Here is a 19,954-nt window from a genome sequence, read left to right on the forward strand (position 1 = left end):
TGGCTCAGGGGATTTAGTACACGCCCCACACTATATAAGGCCGCCTGCACGGCGGCCCTGTGTAGTGTGTGTTCCGGCGTTCATTGAGAGAGAGAGAGAGAAACAGACAGTGACATTTGATTTGAGTTAGATATATTAGGCAGAACAGTCAGTGAGTTAGCTGCACTTACAGTGTATTGTGTATATATATGCATCCCAGGTGTTGCATATATATATATACACTGTATTCAGTTTAGCTAGATCCGTTCTTGTTATCTTCCTACTGACAAGCAGGCTTGTCTTGTTACAGTATTTACAGCTACCTGAAGAAAATGACTGGTGTTCCTTTGATCCTATTAGTACCACAGTCAGGCAGCTAGACTATTTACAGTTAGTGCAGTGCGTCCTGCTCACAGTGTTCAGCTAAACCTACAAAAGTTAGTGGGGTGCGTCCTGCTCAGTGTTCAGCTAAACCTTCAAGTTAGTGCGGTGCGTCCTGCTCACAGTGTTCAGCTAAACCTACAAGTTAGTGCAGTGCGTCCTGCTCACAGTGTTCAGCTAGATCCGTTCCTGTTATCTTCTTACTGACAGGCAGGCTTGTCTTGTTACAGTATATACAGCTACCTGAAGAAAATTACTGGTGTTCTTTTGATCCTATTAGTACCACAGTCAGGCAGCTAGACTATTTACAGTTAGTGCAGTGCGTCCTGCTCACAGTGTTCAGCTAAACCTACAAGTTAGTGGGGTGCGTCCTGCTCACAGTGTTCAGCTAAACCTACAAGTTAGTGTGGTGCGTCCACCTCACAGTGTTCAGCTAAACCTACAAGTTAGTGCAGTGCGTCCTGCTCACAGTGTTCAGCTAGATCCGTTCCTGTTATCTTCCTACTGACAGGCAGGCTTGTCTTGTTACAGTATATACAGCTACCTGAAGAAAATTACTGGTGTTCTTTTGATCCTATTAGTACCACAGTCAGGCAGCTAGACTATTTACAGTTAGTGCAGTGCGTCCTGCTCACAGTGTTCAGCTAAACCTACAAGTTAGTGGGGTGCGTCCTGCTCACAGTGTTCAGCTAAACCTACAAGTTAGTGGGGTGCGACCTGCTCACAGTGTTCAGCTAAACCTACAAGTTAGTGTGGTGTGTCCACCTCACAGTGTTCAGCTAAACCTACAAGTTAGTGCAGTGCGTCCTGCTCACAGTGTTCAGCTAGATCTGTTCCTGTTATCTTCTTACTGACAGGCAGGCTTGTCTTGTTACAGTATATACAGCTACCTGAAGAAAATTAATGGTGTTCTTTTGATCCTACTAGTACCACAGTCAGGCAGCTAGACTATTTACAGTTAGTGCAGTGCGTCCTGCTCACAGTGTTCAGCTAAACCTACAAGTTAGTGGGGTGCGTCCTGCTCACAGTGTTCAGCTAAACCTACAAGTTAGTGTGGTGCGTCCACCTCACAGTGTTCAGCTAAACCTACAAGTTAGTGTGGTGCGTCCACCTCACAGTGTTCAGCTAAACCTACAAGTTAGTGGGGTGCGTCCTGCTCAAAGTGTTCAGCTAAACCTACACGTTAGTGGGGTGCGTCCACCTCACAGTGTTCAGCTAAAGCTACCTGTAGAAGGTTGGTGGTGTTCTCATACTACAGGCAGGCAGTTGATTTTGCTAGCTGCAGTATCAGTACATATATATATATATATATATATATATATAGCTTAGTGCAGCTACAGGCCATTAGTATGTCTGGAAGGCCAAGAAGGAGAGGCAGACAGTCACAAGCCAATAAGAGAGGGCAAGCAGGCTCTGTGTCTAGTGCTGGTCATGGAGACGGTGCATCCTCATCAGCATGTGGCCGTGGGACACGCTTGGGCTTTTTTTCGGCAGCTGGCCGTGTTGAGCCACAACATGCGGAAGACTTGGTCGAGTGGATGACCAAGCCGTCCTCATCCTCCTCATCCTCTCTCACCCATGCCCAGGGTACTTTGTCTGGCAAAGCAGCGGCCTCTTCCCTCGGCTCAATGTCATCAGTGGCTCCTTCCCTAGTCCCACCATGTCCTCCTGAGGAGTCCCTCGAACTGTTTGACCACAGTGTTGGGCACATGCTCCAGGAGGATGCCCAGCGTTTGGAAGGCTCTGATGATGATACTGAACTCGATGAAGGCAGTAACATGAGCGCAGACAGAGGGGGTGCCCAAGAAGGACAGCAATCTGGCAGTCATGCTCCCCCTGCTGCAGCATACTGCCAGGTTTGCTCCAGTGATGAGGAGGGAGGGGATGATGAGGTCACTGACTCAACGTGGGTGCCTGATAGGAGAGAGGAGGAGGAGGAGGAGGCACATCACCAACGAGGCAGGATGCCCTCCAGGGGCCAGCCTAAGGGCAGCACATTGACTGCATCACACCCCAAAGCTCCACATGTGCAGGGCGCTGCAGTCTCTGCGCGTTATTCAAAAAGTTCTTTGGTGTGGGCCTTTTTTGAGACGAGTGCATCAGATCGCACCGCTGCTATTTGCAACATATGTCTCAAGCGTATCTCGCGTGGCCAAAACATCTCCCGCTTGGGTACCACATGCTTGACCAGACATATGTTGACCTGCCATGCAGTTCGTTGGCAAGCGTATCTAAAAGACCCACACCAAAGAACAAAGAGGACCTCTCCTTGCTCCTCATCAGCTGAGATCTCCAACCCCACTATACCTTCAGTCCTCTCTGAGACCTGCACTGAGAGGAATGAAGGTGTAGAATTAGGTGTGTCACAGCCAAGTACTTGTGGGCAATCTGCTTTTGGTACACCGACGTCAGATTGTACCAGGCAAATTTCCCTGCCCCAGCTGCTGCACCGCCGAAAGAAGTTTGCTCCCAGCCATCCACATGCGCAGCGGTTGAATGCTAGCTTGGCAAAATTGCTAGCACTTCATCTTCTGCCTTTTCAGACTCTGCCCCCTTCCGTGAGTTTGTGGAATGTGCGGTTCCTCAGTACCTAAACGCCACTTTTTCTCACGGAAGGCGATTCCGGCTCTCTACCGGCATGTGGAAGGCAATGTCCATGCCTCGCTGGACAGGGCGGTCAGCGGTAAGGTGCATATTACCGCTGACTCATGGTCTAGCAGGCATGGACAGGGACGTTACTTAAGTTTCACGGCGCATTGGGTGACTCTGCTGGCAGCTGGGAAGGATGCAGGACAAGGTGCAGTAGTGTTGGAGGTTGTTCCGCCACCACGCCTCCAAAATGCTAATGATTGTGACACACCTCTCTCCTCCACCCCCTCCTCTTCTTCTTCCTCCATGGCCTCTTCCTGTGCTTTGTCCTCGGAACCAGCAGTGCTCCGTAGCCATTCAAGGGGCTACGCAAGTACGCAGGCCAAAAGATGCCATGTGGTGCTTGAGCTGGTGTGCTTGGGGGACAGGAGCCACACTGGGGCAGAGGTTCTGTCAGCTCTGCAGGGGCAGGTTCAGAGGTGGTTGACGCCATGCCAACTTAAGGCAGGAATGGTGGTTTGCGACAATGGCACCAACCTCCTCTCTGCCCTCCGACAGGGACAAATGACCCATGTGCCCTGTTTGGCTCACGTCCTTAACTTGGTGGTGCAGCGGTTCTTGGGCAGGTACCCGGGCTTACAGGATGTCCTGAGGCAGGCCAGGAAAGTCTGTGTGCATTTCCGCTGGTCATATAATGCCAGTGCTCGGCTGACGGACCTCCAAAAGGAGTTTAACCTGCCCAAGAACCGCCTAATCTGTGACATGCCCACCAGGTGGAACTCAACGTTGGCCATGCTGCAGCGGCTGCACACGCAGCAGAGGGCCATCAATGAGTACCTGTGCGACTATGGCACCAGGACAGGGTCAGGGGAGCTTGGTTTTTTTTCCCCACGCCAGAGGGCCATGATCAGGGATGCATGCACTGTCCTGTCACCATTTGAGGAGGCCACGAGGATGGTGAGCAGTGACAGTGCATGCATCAGTGACACTGTCCCCCTTGTCCACCTGTTGGAGCACACGCTGCGTGGAATAATGGACAGGGCACTTGAGGCAGAACAGAGGCAGGAAGAGGAGGACTTCCTTAGCTCTCAAGGCCCCCTTTATCCAGACAGTGTTTCTGCATGCCCGCCAATCACACAGGAAGAGGACGAGGAGGAGGAAGATTGTGTCAGTATGGAGGTGGAGCCTGGCACTCAGCATCAGCAGCAGTCTTTAAGGGATCAGTCCCAAGAAACACATGGACTTGTACGTGGCTGGGAGGAGGTGGTTGCGGACCATGTCGTCCTTAGTGGCCCAGAGGACTCTGGACCGAATGCCTCAGCAAACCTACGCTGCATGGCCTCCCTGATCCTGCAAAGCCTGCGTAAGGATCCTCGTATTCGTGGTATCAAGGAGAAGGACCAATACTGGCTGGCAACCCTCCTTGATCCACGTTACAAGGGTAAGGTTGCGGACCTTATCTTGCCATCGCAGAGGGAGCAGAGGATGAAACATCTTCGGGAGGCCTTGCAGAAAGGTCTGTGCAACGCGTTCCCAGAGACTGGGAGGTTACAAACTCCTGTTTCTGGACAACGTGTTGCTGAGGCTTCGGTCAGTCAAAGAAGGAGCGGTGGAGAAGGTGGCCGTCTGACCGATGCGTTCAGACAATTTTTTGGTCCGCAGCCCCAAGGTATGATCAGTTCCAGCAACCATCGCCAGCGTCTGTTTTACATGGTGCAGGAATACCTAGGGGCAAGATCAGACTTGGACACCTTTCCCACCGAAAATCCTCTGGGTTACTGGGTCTTGAGGATGGATCACTGGCCAGAGCTTGCACAGTATGCAATTGAGCTACTGGCCTGTCCTGCATCCAGCGTTCTTTCGGAACGCACATTCAGTGCTGCTGGAGGCTTTGTAACCGATCACAGGGTGCGTCTGTCCACCGACTCGGTCGATCGACTGACCTTCATAAAAATGAATCAGTCTTGGATCACCACCAGCTACCAAGCATCTGATGCTAATGTAACCGAATAATTTTTTTTTAAATCTCAGATCCCTTCAAAGACTGCCTATGCTGATGCTGAGTGACTATCCCTGAGTAATTATCCTCTTCCTCCTCAATCATCACACTGATAGCTTGAAAGAACATTTTTGGTTCTGGGCGCCACCACCAATGCCTAAGGCACAATTTTTCAGCCCCTGTTTAACAGGGGCGTGTGATTACAATTTTTGATGCAATACTTTGCAGCAGGGCTCGTTCCTGCGTTCCAACTAGAGTGTCTGTGAGGGGTTGCAGTGTTGTGGCACCAGCACCAGTACCTAAGGCCCAATTTTTCTGCCCCTGTTTAACAGGGGCGTGTAATTACAATTTTTGATGCAATATTTTGCAGCAGGGCTCGTTCCTGCGTTCCAACTAGAGTGTCTGTGAGGGGTTGCAGTGTTGTAGCACCAGCACCAGTGCCTAAGGCCCAATTTTTCAGCCCCTGTTTAACAGGGGCGTGTAATTACAATTTTTGATGCAATACTTTGCAGCAGGGCTCGTTCCTGCGTTCCAACTAGAGTGTCTGTGAGGGGTTGCAGTGTTGTAGCACCAGCACCAGTGCCTAAGGCCCAATTTTTCTGCCCCTGTTTAACAGGGGCGTGTAATTACAATTTTTGATGCAATACTTTGCAGCAGGGCTCGTTCCTGCGTTCCAACTAGAGTGTCTGTGAGGGGTTGCAGTGTTGTGGCACCAGCACCACCACCACCACCACCACCACCAAAGGCCCAATTTTTCTGCCCCTGTTCAACAGGGGCATGTAATTACAATTCTTGATCTAATATTTCACAGCAGGGCCCATTTCTGCACCCACCAAGAGCGAGTGAGGACTTACAGTGTTGTGGCACCAGCACCACCACCACCACCACCAAAGGCCCAGTTTTTCTGCCCCTGTTCAACAGGGGCATGTAATTACAATTCTTGATCTAATATTTCACAGCAGGGCCCTGTGAGGGCTTACGTTGTTGTGGCTACAACAACACCTAAGGGCCAAATTTATGCTGAGTATATAGGGCAGGCCCCTACTTTCAAACATCTAACTTACAAACGACTCCTACTTGCAAACGGAAGGAGACAACAGGAAGTGAGATGAAATCTACCCCTAGGAAGGGAAATTCTCTCCTGTAAGAGTTAATATGGGAAAAACATTTCTCCTTTCCACTGATGCTTTCCAATCCTTGTTCCACAAAAAACCCAAATTTTCAAAAAACATTTGTCATTGGGACAAAAAGTGAGGTGAAATCTTCTAAAGAGGAGGAAAGACAGCAAAACAAATGTCACAGGGGTGATAACCCTTCCCTATGTTTTCCAAAAAGCTTAAAAAAGATTTTTTTGGCTGGAGCTAAACACGTTAAAAATGTACCCGTTCAAAATGACAAACAGATTCTACTTAACAACAAACCTACAGTCCCTGTCTTGTTTGCACCGCCTGTATACTGCTGTTCAGAGTATATAGAGCCTTGTGGCCCCACACCTTTCCTTATTTTAATTTGGGTGTGGGGTTCCCCTTAATATCCATACAAGACCCAAAGGGCCTGGTAATGGACTGGGGGGTACCCATGCCATTTGTCTCACTGATTTTCATCCATATTGCCAGGACCCGACATTACATTAAACCCGCAAGCATTTTTAAATGAGATTTTTTCCTTTAAAAATGACTTTTGGTGCAGGGACTGTTCTAAACACGGTAAAAACGCGCCACTTTACAGGCATACTATAGACACCCCCCAGGTACGATATTTAAAGGAATATTTCACTTTTTTTTTACTTTAACCATCATTAAAATCACTGCTCCCGAAAAAACGACCGTTTTTAAAAGTTTTTTTTGCATTGATACATGTCCCCTGGGGTAGGACCCGGGTCCCCAAATCCTTTTTAGGACAATACCATGCAAATTAGCCTTTAAAATGAGCACTTTTAATTTCGAACGTTCGAGTCCCATAGACGTCAATGAGGTTCTAAAGTTTGTGCGAATTTTCGGTCCGTTCGCAGGTTCTGGTGCGAACCGAACCGGGGGGTGTTCGGCTCATCCCTAATCCTTACTGTGGAGGAGTTCGAGGTGTAGCAAGATGGCGGTGACAGAACGTCACTTCCATTACACATTCTGACGGGTCCCCGAATCTGACGAAACACCGGCTCTCAGGTCCTAGTGCTGGTGTAGCGTGACATATGGCGACCCATCACATTTGGCTACCTGCTGGAGTGCGCGTGCGCGACGCCGCTATATGCGCTTCAACACTTGTACGACAAAACACAGTTATTATGTGGCTCCACCCCTAAGTCTAGGTTCAAGCCCCACCATCCAAGTGGACATAGAGTTAGAATATAATTATGCCGAGTGAAGTGTGGAGAGCCCGTGAGGGGCCCTGTTGCACTATCTGACGGTTTTAGTGTGGTGTTTTGTCGTAAAAGTGTTGGAACGCATATGGCGTCGTCGTGCATGCGCACTCCAGCCATATGTGATGGGTCGCAATATGTGACGCTACACCACTAGGTTAGCCAATGCTCATTGCATCTGACGTAGGCACGCAACTACTGGCAGGAAGTCAAGCATGTCTCTGGAACTGATGGCTGGATTCCTCCACTGGATTGTGTGCTGGGAGTGCTGTGACTAATGAAACTTGACTTGCAGAGTAACTGAAAGGTCCACTTAAAGTTGTACAGTGAACATTTCCAGCATTGGTCTGCTTCTTCCAGCGATGAGAGAAACAAATGACCACTAGTAATTGGAGTGATCGAGCAGTATTTAAAGCGGAGGTCCACCCTAAAAAAAAAAAATTACATAAAAATGCTCCTAAAAATTGGGGGGGAAAAAAATAAACATTTTTTTTTTTACTTACCAGAAATGGCTGTTGCTAGGCAGATCGTCCTAATCTGCCACTACCTACTCCGTGGTGATCTTCATCCTCCTCACGTTGTCTTCTGGGGAATGGGGCACTCTGTGTTCTGGTCACTGTGTGTGTCCCAGAACACAGCCGGACATTCACAAAGCGCCGAGCAACTCGCGCATGCGCAGTAGGAAATGGGCAGTGAAGCCGCAAGGCTCCACTGCCTGTTTCCCTTAGTTCGAATGGCAGCGCCGGGACCCGATCCGATGAACCGGTCGGCCTCGGGCGGCCGACATCGCGGGCACCCAGGACAGGTAAGTGTGCTTATTAAAAGTCAGCAACTACAGTGTGTGTAGCTGCTGACTTTTAAAAAAAATGTTTTGAGCTGGACCTCCTCTTTAAAGGTGGAGATTCGATCTATCCCTAAGAGATCGTTAGGGATAACGGTATGTTAGGTCGTTCCCCAGTGCAAAATCTATACGGGACAATGCAGAATGCGTCAGTGAGTGACAGGAGTACTGGGCCTGCAGGAGAAATTTACACCTCCACGGGTCCACCAGCCCGACCTCACCCAGAAACCTGGCTAAAAGAGTACATACCCTAGGGCCCTGAGGACAGTATTTTCTATGTATGTCAAGGGAGGTATCCAATGCACTATTAAAGTCACCTAGGACATATACCGGGAGTTGAGGGTGTTTAGCTAAAAATCTAGCCAAACATTGTATTACCGACAATGTAAAGGGTGGAGGCACATATATATTAGCAATAACACAAGCTTGAGATTCCCACACACCCATAAGAAAAATAAATCTGCCTTCAGGGTCTATTTGTGCATCCTTTTTAGTGAATCCAGCAGTCCTGGCAAACAGAATACTGACACCTCTGGAGTATTTGGTATGCACTGACTGGTATTGCACAAGGGTATTTGGACAAGTAAGTGGGTAGAGTCACTGGTAAGGTGGGAGTCTTGCAAACATATAATAGTGGGATCCTGCTGTGAAATAAAAGTAAATAAAGCAGTCCTCTTTGTAGGGTCACGTAATCCCCTAATATTCCAGGATAGAATTGTGTCCATCCGCTTACCCATTAGGATGTGAGGGATGTAGAGATTGGCGCTCACGCCAAGGAGGATCCGGTTCCCAAGGAGTGAACCACTGTGCCCACTCCCCAGGGTTACCTGAGCAAGTAGGATATAGACAGTGTTGGTCGACTGCAATCTCAGGCAATTCAATCCGGGTAATAGAGATGTAGCACAAAGTTACATAGTATAGGAACCTGCAAAGATACAGCCCACCCAAACAGGGCTGAGAAACAAAAAAAACATTAAAAAAAAGTAAAAAACAGTCTGTTTATGACAACGATAAATTTAGCAATCATAAACTTAGATAGTCCCACAATTAAACTTCCGTGGGTGCCCCGCAGGGCTATTGGAGGGGTAATAACGAGGGCCGGGACCCAGTGACTTTAAAGTCAAATCACACGGTTTAGTGATAGGTGTTGAGGGGTAACAATGTAAGTCATTTGTGTCTCTTTAAGAGCTCCTTAACTAGTGAGGTGAGCAATAGGATTCATGTAGTGCCGGTTGCGTTGCATTTTCAGTTCGTTGCATGTCCTCAATCAGCTCCTCGCAGTTGTCTTTCATGACGGTCGAGCCAGTTGGCAGCCATGTTTGGGGTTTCAAAGAAATGTACTGATCCGTCCGCTACCACGCATAATTTAGCCAGGTACTGCATGGAGTAGATTAGTGGGATAGCACGCATTCTCTTTTTCACTTCTGTGAATTTTGCCCTCCGTTTTTGGACAGCAGCCGAAAAATATGGATATATTGAGACTTTGGAACCTTGTATGTCCATATCAGCTTTCTGCCTGGCGCAATATAACGTCTCTATCTTTATAACCCAGAAGCTTTAGTATGAATGGTCTGTGATTGCCCCCTGGTGGCGGTGGCCGGGAAGGCACCCTGTGTGCCCTTTCTACTGAGAAAAATGGAGTTAGATTATTCTTTCCAAAGGTGTCTGCCAGCCATATTTCAATAAATTCAGCAGGGTGTTTCCCTTTGGTTGCATGTCTTGTGGAGGCTTCACAGGGGGTCCGTTTTTGGCTGCTTTAGCTGTGTAGGATGGCAAAGTTTGCTGCACAGACTTGGGGCCGCTCATCTCATGGGCATATTGGCCGAGTTTAGGCGTAGGAACATCTCCCTGCACGCTGCTGGAGCGGGGGTCCGCCATGATGGGCCGCTCCGTCGGCGAGGAGACTCCTGTCCTTCTTGGGCATTCCTGCCTTGGTAATGTGGCGACCAGGTGTCGCTGTAGTGGTGGCTCCACACCGGGAGCGAAGTATCCGGTCTATTTCTGCAATGTATAGGGCTCACAACAGGATTCTTTAGATCAGGATGCAGGAGCTAGTGTGAGACATGTCCTCTTACATGAACATCCAAGCCATGCCCCAAGAAAAGGGATTTAAGTGACTTTGAACGTGGCATGGTTGTTGGTGCCACACGAGCTGGTCTGGGTATTTCAAAAACTGCTGATCTACAGGAATTTTCACACACAACCATCTCTCGGGTTTATAGAGAATGGTCCGAAAAAGAGAAAATATCCAGTGAGCGGCAGTTGTGTGGAGGACAATGCCTTGTTTATGTCAGAGGTCAGAGGAGAATGGGCAGACTGGTTGGAGATGATAGAAAGGCAACAGTAACTCAAATAACCACTCGTTACAACCAAGGTATGCAGAATACTATCTCTGAACGCACAACACAGCAAACCTTGAAGCAGATGGGCTACAGCAGCAGAAAACCACACCGTGTGCCACTCCTGTCAGGTAAGAACAGGAAACTGAGGACAATTCACACAGCAAAACTGGACAGATAAAAAGAATAGTCCACAAAATAGTATTATAAACTCATAGATCACTAACCGAATCAGGTGTTGTCACCGTAACCAATTCAGACAATACAAAAAAAAACCCTGGTAAGAAACACCGGGAAGGCAAAGTGGTTACTGTTGGTAATAAAAGGCTCATATTAGAGTGTTATCTAAAAAATACAGTATAATTTATTGATCTCAAACAGATAAAAAAGCAGAGTACAATGCTGCTAACCAGAATTGTTTCACAGCTTCATGGAAACGCCGGTTTCCACATCAACACCACGTGGAGGTGCATTAGGTGTGGACACCAAACAAAAACAAACATAAAACATGACATGACACAAATCAAACTGGACATCTGGACGCCATGCAGCAAGCAATACACAGATGTGATGTCATGCGAAAAATATCAAATAATTTGTACTTAGCTCTTTTGTAAATTCTGATTGTATCAGCATGTCCTCCAGATTTTTTTTGCCCGTCGAGCCACAATCTTGAGAACCGGTCCCACTATGGCAGCTAGACAGAGACTATTGGTCAGGATGCCCCAATGTCTTTCCATTACCTTGCACACTGTATTCCATTGGGCTCCATATGCTGTTATCAGTCTCACTGGACTTGGTTTTAACTGTTCTTTACTTTTCCTGCTGTTCTCGATAGAGAGAAGGCTCTCTCTACTACAACCTACTACTTTCCATTTTATCTTTTGAATATGTCCGTGGGAGTATCAACGTTCTCGGAATCTCCCATATAGGTCAACTTCCTCTTTCCTAAATGCACTTGATTTTAGTTTTTACAATTCACACAGGCTCACCAAAATTGGACAATACAAGACTGGAAAAAAGTTGCCTGAGTCCTCACGACCACCACAGCCCCCCAAAGCCTATGCAGCATTCCAGAAAAAAAACTATTTTCTTTGGTATGCCTGATGGAAAGGAGCCAACCTGGGCCAATACTATCGATACTTCACCAGGCCCAGGCCAAGAACTTGCTTACCCTTGAAAAACTGAAGCCAGGCAAGGTTTTCTGTAGTAATGGCACAAGCCTACTGTCTGCCTCTCGCCTGCAGAAGCTTACACACCTTGGGTGGTCCATGTCCTAAACCCCATAATGCAGTGCTTCCCGAAAAAACACTGTATTATATGAGATGCTTTGCCATGCCACAAAGGTTTGCTCACACTTTTGGTGCTCCTATCTGGCCATGGCTTGATTGGCAAAAATAAAGCCTCACCAAAATTCAAAATTTATGTGACACCCTCAAATGCTTTAATTCCACGCTAGATAAGCTGCAGTGTCTACATTAGCAGTGGATAGTGATCACCCAGTACGCCTGTGTCACCCAGGCAGCTCATCAAGATTGTCTGCATCATTTGGGGATGTGACTAAAACTGTGAGCAGCAATCAGGTGGGGATAAGTGACACCATCCCTTAGTGTTGCTCCCTAAACACAAGATGTATGGTCTTGAGGCACAGCACCCAAGCAAAGAGGAGGATACTATCCCAGGACACCCAAAAATCACTGTCCACTGCTTTCATCCCAAAGGCACAAGGGGCAGCAGGAGGCTGAGTCAGAAAGGAAGACTGTCATCGGGCATCAGGAAGATAAAAATACTTTTTACCCTTTTCACATTACGGTCACTTTACGTGGGTGCATGAGCTTTTGAAGGACAATGTTGTCCTGAATGACTATGAGGGCTTTGGTTCTTCAGGTCTGGGCATTTTGGCAGATGGAGTCTTTTATGCTCCAATGCCTACACAGGGACCAAAGCATTTAAGTGATCAAGGAAAGGGGTCCCTATTGGGTGTCCACCCTATTGAATCCCCGGTACAAGGCCAACATGACCAATTTTCTGCCAACATCCCAAAGAGAGCAAAAAATGTGGCACTCTGAAGAAAGTGCTCCAACAGTGCCTTTTTATCACCTTCCCCATCCCTCAGAAAAGCCTCTCCCCTCTCCAGCATGCTGCAAAGTGGTACCTCGGATCTCTTGTGGGGAAGCAGTGGTCCTTCTGAAGAGGTCTGACACATTCCTTAATGAGTCAGATCTCTGCAATCAGAAAAGGTCATGATCCTGCTCATTAGCTCTGACTCATTGGCTCTGACTCATCAGCTGACATGGTGGGCCCCTGCAGAGTTACCACTTCTACACAGAGAGAAAGGATCCTTCTCTACAGCAAGCTGACTGGGGATAGGCTTCTTTACTTAGAATGTGGCTGATTTTTAAAGAAAAAAATAATTTCACATAGGCTGGACTTGATAGACTTGTGGTTTTTTGTTCAACCTCACCTACTATGTAACTATATAACTTTAGTGTATTTTACTGAAATTGTGAGTTTAATAAACCATTGCTCTAATATTGTGTTGCAAAAATTGGCTCTACCACCATTTTATTCTCCAGGGTCTTTGCTTTCAGAAAATATGTAACATTTAAAGGAATCTTCAGGCCTAAAATAGTTTTTAAACATATGTGCAAAAAATGCAAAATCAGCTCTGGCAGCAAAATGATTACATTTTGCTCTTTCTAAAGCCATGTATTTAAAGCAGGTAGATATTGGAGAAGCTAACTTGCCTCTGTTGGATAAATTACAGATGTTTAGATCACAAAGGAGAAGTGTAGTTTTAGAGCTAGTCTGTTGGAAAGACTCAATTTAGGCGCCACATCCCTTATTGCAAAGATAACATAGAAAAGGAGAAAATGGGACTTTTAAAGCGCACACATAAACAAAATTTAGAAAAATAGAAAATATTTTTTGAATTAAAAATACATATGTGAAAAAAGATAAAACCACAGTACATCAGTAACAAATATCAACATTTGGACATAAAAAAAGGGGGAGAAGATTGCATAAGCATACTCCCTAATCAATAGGAGCTCCTATTGATTAGGGAGTATGCTTATGCAATCTTCTCCCCCCCTTTTTTTTTATGTCCAAATGTTCAAATATCTAATTATACTAATTTTTCTGCATTTTTACCTTCAATTCAGATGGACTTTTTGTTCTTCCCAGTCTATTACCCTTCTCTGTGATGCTCCCAAATGGCCTTGCTTGCCTTCTCTCAACTGTTGATGATTGTATTTTTGAAATTCTGAAGGTTGGTGCTGTGGTTAGAACATGCTTACTGTTCACTGTTTATCAGTCTATGATACTAAAATCTCTAGGATTGTTGTTTGCTGTTTTGTATTGTATGTTCTTTTTTCCAAATTGTGTTTTCTGATTTGTATATTTCTCTATTATAGTGATCAGTCTATACACACAGAGTTTATGGTAATGCCCTGTACACACGATCGGACATTGATCGGAAATTCTGACAACAAAATCTATGGATTTTTCCGACGGATGTTGGCTCAAACTTGTCTTGCATACACACCGTCACACAAAGTTGTCGGAAAATCCGATCGTTCTGAACCCGGTGACTTAAAACACGTACGTCGGGACTATAAATGGGGCAGTAGCCAATAGCTTTCGTCTCTTAATTTATTCTGAGCATGCGTGGCACTTTGTGTGTCGGATTTGTGTACACACGATCGGAATTTCCGACAACGGATTTTGTTGTCGGAAAATTTTATAGCCTGCTCTCAAACTTTGTGTGTCGGAAAATCCGATGGAAAATGTGTGATGGAGCCCACACAACAAGCTCTGATCGCATATTTTCCATCGGAAAATCCTATCGTGTGTACAGGGCATAGCAGAATCTCCTGAAGAAACATGTAGAGATACAATTTACTTCTGTTGATATTTGTTACTGATGTACTGTGGTTTTATATTTTTTTCACATATGTATTTTTAATTCAATAAATATTTTCTATTTTTCTAAATTTTGTTTATGTTTGCGCTTTAAAAGTCCCAATTTCTCCTTTTGTATGTTATCTTTACAGATGTTTAGAATTAAAGGGGTTGTAAAGTCAGAAGGTTTTTTTTATCTTAATGCAGTCTATGCATTAAGATAAAAAGCCTTCTGTGTGCAGCAGCCTCCCCAGCATCCCCCCACTAATAGGGCGTACACACGGTCGGACTTTGTTCGGACATTCCGACAACAAAATCCTAGGATTTTTTCAGACGGATGTTGGCTCAAACATGTTTTGTCTACACACGGTCGCACAAAGTTGTCGGAATTTCCGATCGCCAACCACGCGGTCACGTACACCACGTACGACGAGACTAGAAAAGGCCGGTTCAGAACCAAGCGCGGCACCCTTTGGGCTCCTTTTGCTAATCTCGTGTTAGTAAAAGTTTGGTAAGAGACGATTCGCGCTTTTTCAGACTCGTGGCTTTCAGATCGTTTTCTGCCATTCAGTTTGTGCTTGTGGGTTTGTATCAGCTCTTCAGTGCGTGCAGCAAGTTCCGCGTGACTTTAATTAGTCATTGTATTCTTGTTCGTTACTGTTTTTCAGGTCGCTCTTCACAGGCCTTGCTGTTCTTCAGTGCGTTCTGTTACTTCGTTCTGAGCAGCCGACCGTTTTCTAGCCATGTTGCGTATACGTACTCCTCGTAGAGTTCGTGCTGTGCGGGGGCTTGGTGTTGGGGTCCTTACCTTGACACAAGTCCAGTCCATGAACAGGGTGGGCAGGAGTTCATGGACCAAGAATTGGTTGCTTCAGCGTGACCAGTTCTCTCATATGCCTTTGCTCCGTGAGATCCGTGAGAATAATCCTGATGATTTCAGGAACTTTCTCAGGATGACGGACCCCGTATTTCACCGTTTGTTGGCTTCGCTGACCCCCTATATCAGCAGGAAGGATACCTGCATGAGGCAAGTCATCACTCCGGAGCAGAGGCTGGTCGCTACCCTGCGGTATTTGGCGACAGGGAGAAGCCTGCAGGACTTGAAGTTCTCGACAGGCATCTCCCCCCAGGCTCTGGGGATCATTATCCCAGAGACCTGTTCTGCCATCATCCAGGTCCTGCAAAAGGAGTATATGAAGGTAAGATTTATCCTTTAATATCACATTTTATTGTATTGAATGTTTGGTAATATATTGTATTTCTTTCCTCATTCCCTAATTACCATGATTGTAATATGCTGCGAATGTCCCCTTTGTCCTCATGCATGCTTGATTTTTCTGTAATTATTATTTTATGTCCTTCATACATATTTGCCCTTCAATAACCTCCCCAGCATGGTGTCTCCTGGCCCTATATTCACCTCATGTAGTCACTTAACAATGTATTTTTTCTGCTCCATAGTAGTGCTTTACCCCAAACACCCCCTAAAATGTTTGGAAATGTTATTTTTGCTTTAAATTCTGGCAGAGTGCCAGAGGCTTTTTTTTGTAGTGTCCCCAAATAATTTTTAGTAACCCTCCCTCCCCCCAACTGCTAAGTCAGCTGATCCCAATTCTCTATCTATCCTCAATCATCTATCTGTTGACTTTGCCAATCCCATACACACTATACCCACCTCTTTTGTGCTCAGATGTATGGATGAATTCCCCAAAGCATGTAGTGCAAGGGCCTGCCTGTATACTTTCAAATGGTACTGTTTAAAGTTTGGTTATCCTATTATTATCTTGATAGGTAATAGCAGAATGTCCAAATGTCCTCAAATGTGTACAGTGTGTATTTCTATCTTTGTATTATGACACTTCTTACCTGTCCAGTGGGCTGCCAATAGTGTAACTAAGGGGGGGCTGTTCCAAGTAATACCCATTATTTAGGCATTCATCTCTCAATGAAGTGAAGAGGGTTACCTGTCCAAGATTTCCACACACCCCCTATAATGTTAGAAATGGCCCATGAGAGGGGGGAGGGGGAATAAGATAGGTGTACCTTATACTTTGGCGTTGTTAAATTCCCCTTAATAAATGCTAGCTGGAGGTAGACCCAGAATGTTTGTGTCTAATCTGCTTGCCATGTTTCTGAGAAAAAATAGTAATGTTTATTGTTTTTGCCTCAACAGTTTCCTTCCACGCCACAGGAATGGCAGACTGTGGCCTCCCACTTTGCCCAGCGGTGGGACTTTCCTAACTGCGGAGGGGCAATTGATGGGAAACACGTCCACATCATCCCACCACCCAACTCGGGGTCGTACTATTATAATTACAAGGGGTTCAATAGTATTGTGATGTTGGCGGTGGTGTCGGCTAATTACGACTTCCTGTATGTGGACATGGGGAAGAATGGCCGGATGTCCGATGGTGGAGTCATCGCCCAGACTGAGTTTTACAGGCGTCTCCAGAATGGCAGCTTGGACTTGCCAGCTCCAGAGGACAATGTTGAAGGACTCCCATTTGTGTTCGTTGCTGATAAAGCGTTTGCGCTGGGGGACCACCTGATGCGGCCATTCCCAATGAGGACCCTCACCCCAGAACAGAGGGTTTTTAATTACCGGCTGGCCAGAGCCCGAAGAGTGGTGGAGAACACATTTGGAATCCTGGCCAGCCGGTTCCGCCTATTTATGACACCCATCCATATGGCGGAGTATAAACTGAACCATATTATACTTGCGTGCTGTGTTCTCCATAACTTTTTAAGAAAACATTCGGCCAACTATGCTGGCTCAGTTGGGCCTGAGGCCGGAATGATACATCAAACCACACTGACGACGCTTGAAAGCGGCCGTCCTGGCTTGCCCTTCCTGAGTGCCCGTGATGTACGGTTATGCTACCTGGAGTTCTTTGCGGGTAGGGGGGCTATCAATATGCCAGCAAAAATGTGAAGCCTTTTTATAATAAAACAAAAAAAGAAATTCTTTGTGGACATTTACTGCTTGTGTTTGTTTTAGCTGACCCTGACAGAAATGTGTTGAGTCCTGAAAATGTTGTGATTGTGTAACCTTATTATACAAAGCACTGTTGGCTGTTATTTACTAAAATGCAAAAACACATTTCACTACAAGTGCAGTTGCAACTGCACTGAAACTGCACTTGTAGTGCCAAGAGGATTTGCCCTTAGAAAATAACCCCCATTTTCTCACAAAACAACAATGACATCACCCCAAAAGTGTTGTAGTGTTGACACAATAATCCACACATTCTTGATTAACAATCTTTTTAATACCTCCACAATCACATGTGCATTTACCAAAGGTTTTTCAAACAAACCAACCTGTTTGTTGTATAACAATTTTTGGGGTGGCATTATCAAAACTCAAAATGTCAATTTTAGATAAAACAGGTCTGTGTAAAACCAACAAGAAAGACACAAATCTTGAACTTACAAACGTCACATTTTGTAGAATTTGAAGGCAATATCAGACATGATTATTTAGGAACTGTGTTTGATATTGCGTTCAGATGGGGTGAAGTCACCCCAGGAAAAGCCAAATTTGGAAGATGCACACGAATTTAACAATGTCAACATGTGCTAGCTGCTATCACGGGGGATCAAGGGACGTGTTTTGGGGGAGCAAGTCCTTCCTCACCACTAGAAAATAATAAAGAATTACTGCGCTTCCCTACACCTCCAAGCTGCAGTTCTAATTCTCAGGTAAAGAATTAAATAGATAGACAATACTTTCGCGCCCGTGATAATAAATATGGAAAAATTAATAAATAAATATGGTAAGTGTGAATAACACACAAAAAAAAAAAAAAAAAAACACAAAAAGTTACAAATACAAGCTGCTCCCCTAATTTGAATAAAACAATCAAATAAGTAATGGTGTACAGTAGGGGGCGCTAGAGACCTGAAAACATATGTATCTGCCAATAGATACACGCACTAACTATATCAACCACAGTGGATTAAATAGTGCTGTTTGTGCTAAACTGAAATTATATCAAATACATAGTTTATAATAAAAATAAATATAAAGAATGAAGTGAAAAGTGATATTAAAATCAACAAAATTCTTAGTGCAAGTGTGATAAATGAAATCGTGATGTTTGATTGTCCCAATCCATTGAAAAGATCAGAGCAAACACTTGAAACCAACATCAAAGCAGACACATGGATCCTCAAAGATGCAACAATTCTTGCGATGATATAAAGATTCCGTCACCCAAGAGGAAAAAACACCTGAAGATAATAGATATCTGCTTACCAGATACCAATGACTTCTTTAACTAAAAAGAAAGTCATTAGTGCTTGTACAGGATTGTGCCTGTTCACATGAAGGCTGGAAGGCTGGATGGCAGGGAGCTCATCACCTTGCTACAATCCGTGGTAGTCACTGACCAAACTTTACTAGTGACAATAGACATCGAGTCACTGTATACCAACCTACGGCAGACAGATGTGTTGGAAGCAGTGAGGTGGGCCTTCACAAATAAGTCCACCTTAAAACAATCGCAAATTAAATTCTTATTGGAAGGACTATCTATGGCTATGGGGAATAACTATTTTTGGGCGCTGAATGAGTACTACAACCAAATAGGTGGAGTTGCCATGGGAGCCCGTTATGCGCCAAGTGTGGCGAATATCACATTAAATAAGTGGGAGTCAGAAACCATTTTTAATAACAGACCCAAATCACTTTTGTTGTACAAAAGGTACATAGATGATGTCATCATTTTGTGGGAGGGAACTAAGGAAAGTTTCGGGGAATTTATGGATGGTATGAATCATAATGAATACAATCTTAGATTCACAGCAGATCTTCACCTAACAACAGTAAACTATTTGGATTTAACACTTTTCAAACAGGGTTCCACTATAAGCACAAAAACATTTTTTAAGGAAACCGACCGCAACGCCTATGTCCCCACACACAGTTGCCACCACCCGCAATGGATTGGGGCTGTACCCAAAGGGCAATACATGCGCATACGGCGCAACTGTAAAAATGATAAAGATTTTTTTGTACAAGCAGATACCCTTACCGCCAGATTTCTGGAAAAGGGCTACCCAGCCCATGTTTTGGAGAAACTGGTAATTCAGGTGTCAAATATGGACAGACAAACTTTGTTGGTTTCTAAACCAAAAAAAGAATACAAAGATGAATGCGCATTCCTGTCAGGCTTCCATCGACAATATAGAACAGTGGAGGGTATTTTCAAGAAATTCTGGCCAATTCTGTTAAAAGATAAAGATTTACAGTCCTTTTTGCCAAAGAAACCAAAATTCATATACCGTAGGGCCCCTACTCTCAGGTATCGACTAGCCCCCAATGTACCGGACCCACCCAGGAAACCATCTACGTTTTTGGATGGATCTGGTTTCCACTACTGCACTAGGTGCAATGCATGCAAAATAACAAGGAAACCGGGCTCCAAGAAAAAGAAATCCCAATTCAATTCTGTGGTTACCCAGCAACAGTTTAATATCAAACCATTAATTACGTGTGATTCTGACCACGTAACTTACGTATTGGAATGTCCATGTTCCTTACAGTACGTGGGCAGAACCACACG

The sequence above is a fragment of the Aquarana catesbeiana genome, linkage group LG13, assembly GCF_042186555.1.
Source record: "Aquarana catesbeiana isolate 2022-GZ linkage group LG13, ASM4218655v1, whole genome shotgun sequence".
In the NCBI taxonomy this organism is placed as follows: Eukaryota; Metazoa; Chordata; class Amphibia; order Anura; family Ranidae; genus Aquarana; species Aquarana catesbeiana.